The sequence below is a fragment of the Vigna umbellata genome, chromosome 3 (assembly GCF_029865625.1).
Source record: "Vigna umbellata cultivar VRB3 chromosome 3, Vumbellata_1.0, whole genome shotgun sequence".
Taxonomy (NCBI): Eukaryota; Viridiplantae; Streptophyta; class Magnoliopsida; order Fabales; family Fabaceae; genus Vigna; species Vigna umbellata.
The window spans coordinates 57360015-57364029 of record NC_142167.1 but is presented as its reverse complement, the minus strand read 5'-3'; the positions used below and the strand labels follow the sequence as shown (position 1 = coordinate 57364029).

The following is a 4015-nucleotide window of genomic DNA, read 5'->3' as shown; positions in this document are numbered from 1 at the left end:
TAATTTTCCTTCCAACATAATAATAAATAATGTGATTATTTCTAGAAGTAAGAGTTACTTATTCATTTATTTATTATGTTTTATAACATTTTCTGTCTATTTCTGAGTTTTTTTCTTATACCATTAATGGCTTATTCAGTAACTCCAATGGAAGTTAAATTTGATAAAGAAGGAATACGTATTGCATTGATTATCAATGATATTATTTACATAACGCTTCTTTTCTGATTGACTGAAATATTTTATTAAATAGAATAATAATTAGGAATTATTATATCTTCCCTGCTCTTATTCTAAATATATAAGCATAAAAAGCGAGAGAAGAGAATCTCATATCAGCAAAATGATGTCGAGAAGAATGAGTCTGAGTTGTATCTTTGGAATTGTGTGTATGGCTTTGGTTTTGAGTTCAGGTAAAGCTATGATGAACAGAAAGCATTAAGTGGTGATATTTGAGTATATTTGTGATTTTGCATGCATTTTGTAATGAAATTGTAATGATTTCAGGATGGGCGAACGTGGTTTGTCATAAGGAAGGGCATTGTCCGGATGGAAAAGCTTGTTTCAATTATTGTGTAGGTTTAGGGTTTAAACAGTTTGGTGGTCTGTGTACTACTCAAGGCATAAATCTATGTTGCTGCATAAGTCAAGAACCTCCTCGACCTCCTCCGGCTTTGTAATACAACTTACCTGTGTAAACATAAATAAATTGTTTCAATTTCTTGTATGATTTTTACGACTGTTTAATATGATAAAAGACTCCTCAGGAAAAATAAATTATAATTCTATTTACGTTACATTATTATATCACATATTTATCAATAGAACTGGGTTTAGAGTTTAGCACAACTGATTAAAATTTGAACCCACCCTAAAAGACACCTGTTTACTTCAAAAATTATGTTTTTCAACCCGTTCTACTATTAAAAAAATGGTAAAATATTAATATTTCCAATAATTATGACTATTATATATGTTGTTTTATTTTTCCTTTGTTAAATTTGAAGTTTCTCATCAATTCAGGAACTTTTTTATTCACTTTCTATTAATTTTATTTTGGTTTAATGTCTTAATAGGTTCTTATTTTCATCAAGAATTGGAAATAGGTCTCTTGTTATTTTTTAAGTCTTAATTAGATCCTTATTTTTGTTAATTTGATGCAAATAAATCTTTTCTGTCAATTTCATAAAATGACGTTAATGAGTATGTGACGTGGCCTCTGTGAATGCAATTTTTTAAAATTCAAAATTAAAGAATGAAGTAAATATAGTATAATTTATGCTGAAATTAATTAAAGAAAGGACAAATATGGAAAATGATAATGTTGTTTTTGCTGAAACATGCATCATCTCTACAAGTGGGAAATCAAAATCAAATTGGGGGATTTTTCTATTCTAGGGCTCGTGTCATCTCATAGTTGGGAAAGAGTGGATGCGCAAGTGTTTTAGGAATCAGAAAGACGTTGTTATTCGAGTGGATGCGCGAGTGTGTTGGTGGGTGAATTACCGGTGCATGTGCGTGTGGAAAAGGTTCAAGCATGGGGTGAGTTGTGGGACCTTGTGTCGTTGGAAGCGCGACGCTGAAGCGTTGAGTGGAGTGGAGGTTAATCTGAACGAAGGTCAGTTTTTGTAGTAGTTTTCGAGGTTTTAGTCCTCAAAAACTAACACCATTAAAAATGTGGTAGTTTTCGAGGTTAGTTTTTGAGGACTAAAACCAAAGTTTCGAGGACTAAAACTAGAGTTTCGAAAAGAATGAGGACCAAATTGTACCTTATTTTGAAAGAGGAACGAAAACTAGAAACGGCCAATAGTTTAGGAACTAAAAACATATTTAACCCAAAACAATACATATAAAAATAATAAACAATAAACAACATATAACTTCGGATGTCACATTTCCTAAGTGATCACTTTTTTAAAATAAACTAAATTATATTTTTAAAAAAATGTTAAAACTAACTAAAAACTTTAAAAAAAAATTATGATATAGATTATTAGACCTTAATTACCTTAGGAATATAAACTCCATCTTCTTCCTGTTAAATTCTTCTCTTTTGTTTGACATGTATCATTAGAGTTAGTTTATCTATAAATTAATATAATTTATAAAAAAATAGTTATTTTAATTAATTATTGGTAGCTAAGTGATGGTAGTTTTAAATTAATTTGAGTTTTATTAATAGTTACTGTGAAAACATGTTTAATTTTTTTATAGTAAAAATAATACAATTATTATTATTATTATCATCGTAAAAGTAATTGTGAATAACTTTTGCAAGAACCTAGAAAGTAGAGTATTATAGTTGATAGATGTTTTAAAATAATAAGACAGATTATTTAAATGTTAAAATAATTCAAAAATATAAATAGAATTTCATAAACACATTTCATTATCTAAAACACTCGTCATTCCTCTAAAACTCACTATTTGAGTTCTCTCTCCTCTCTCTCTAAAAGTTTTAACTCTTCAGACTTATATTTAACGATCATGAGGTACCAAGACGATCACTATCGTAAGTTCTTAACTTTCAATTGTTTAGTTTTTTATTGAGTAAGTTAGTTTCTATTCCTTTTTGTCTTTGATTTTCAGTTTAAGACACATGCAAATAGATTGAATGCATGTGTCATTAACTCTCTTTTCCTAGTTATTTCATGATCAATGAGGACCTACTTTGATCAAAATTTTATGATCTGTATGTACAGATAGAGATATCTGAGCCGAGGTACAGGTAGTTTGCTTACTAGAGCTGTTTTAGCTTTCTAACCAGGTAAGGGGAGCTAATAATTGCTTTAATTTAGCGTTAAGAAGTATGATTGCATGTTAGAGAAGTTGTAAGATTACTGTTTGGTGGAATATGTTATCAATTGAGATGATTGTTGAATGATGTTGGTGTATTGATGAGTTAATGTTGTATATTGAAGCATTATTCTATGTATGATTGTGAAGTGGTATTTGTTTGAATCCTGAATGATGTTGTTTTGAAGTTTAATGAGGTACAAAACTATTGTAGAATTTAAAGTAGTAAAAAGGGAACATGGTATGCAAGTTTAGGTATAAAAAGAGGGGTTTTGATAGGTGAAACTTTGAAGGAATGATTGCATGCATAAATCAGATCCCTAGGGTATGTTGTTGGTCCATTAGAGACTTGTTTAGCTAAAAGTTCACTAAAATCTAGTTGGTAGCATGTCAAATATAAAGTATGTGTTTTTGGATAGTTGGGTTTATCTAATAAACCAAGTCACTAACCAAATAAGCCAATTGGTATCAAATTTGAAGGATCAACATGTTCTAAAATTAATTTTAATGTCAAAGATATAAGTTGGATCATTTGAATAGGTCTTGGGTGCATCTAGGTCAAACTATGAAGTTTATAAACTTCAGGTGTGGCGCTCAGTGGCACCAAGCAACGCTCGAGCGCTAGAATGCCAAGAGTTTTGGCGCTCAGCTACACCATGGCGTGCTTAAGCAGTCTATTTTTCCCAAACTCTACATATTTTGAAATTTTCTCCTTTTATGATTTTGTAATGTTTGTTTTGGCACTTAAGCTTGTTGCAAAGGGTTTAGATACATGTATGTAAGTTTAAAAAGCTATATAGATTTTGTGATAGAGTTTGGAATTTCTAATGAATGGAAATGTTTTAATCCTTTAATAATTTTTTGGTAATATATATTGAATTTTATGATGATTAATGCATGAGGTTCTATAAGTATATTAAAGTATTGTTTGGAAAGAGTTTCTAAGGTGAAATTCTTGATGGATGTTTCAAGTAGGTATGTATTTTGTAGGATCTCAGTATTAGGTGTTGTCCTTGTTAGGAACAAGACAATAAAAGAGGAAAGAGAGAAATAATCGACAGAAGAATTTAACGTGGTTCAGCGTACAAATACCTATGTCCACGACTACACTAGGAAGTATATTTATGTTTTGGTGTATCTTTCAAACTTTATAGAGGATTGCTTGTAGATCTAAATAGAGAATAACATCTCATAGTATTAACCGATGAGAGACTAAATT

The 4015-nt window shown here is 30.0% G+C and overlaps 1 long non-coding RNA gene across 1 annotated transcript; it reads left to right on the top strand.

Moving 5' to 3' along the window:
* The first annotated feature begins 308 nt into the window (after positions 1-308).
* Positions 309-727, top strand: LOC148203079 (uncharacterized). The gene is made up of 2 exons (XR_015784862.1): positions 309-413; positions 508-727. It is a non-coding gene; the product is annotated as an uncharacterized LOC148203079 (long non-coding RNA).
* The last annotated feature ends 3288 nt before the right edge of the window (positions 728-4015 follow it).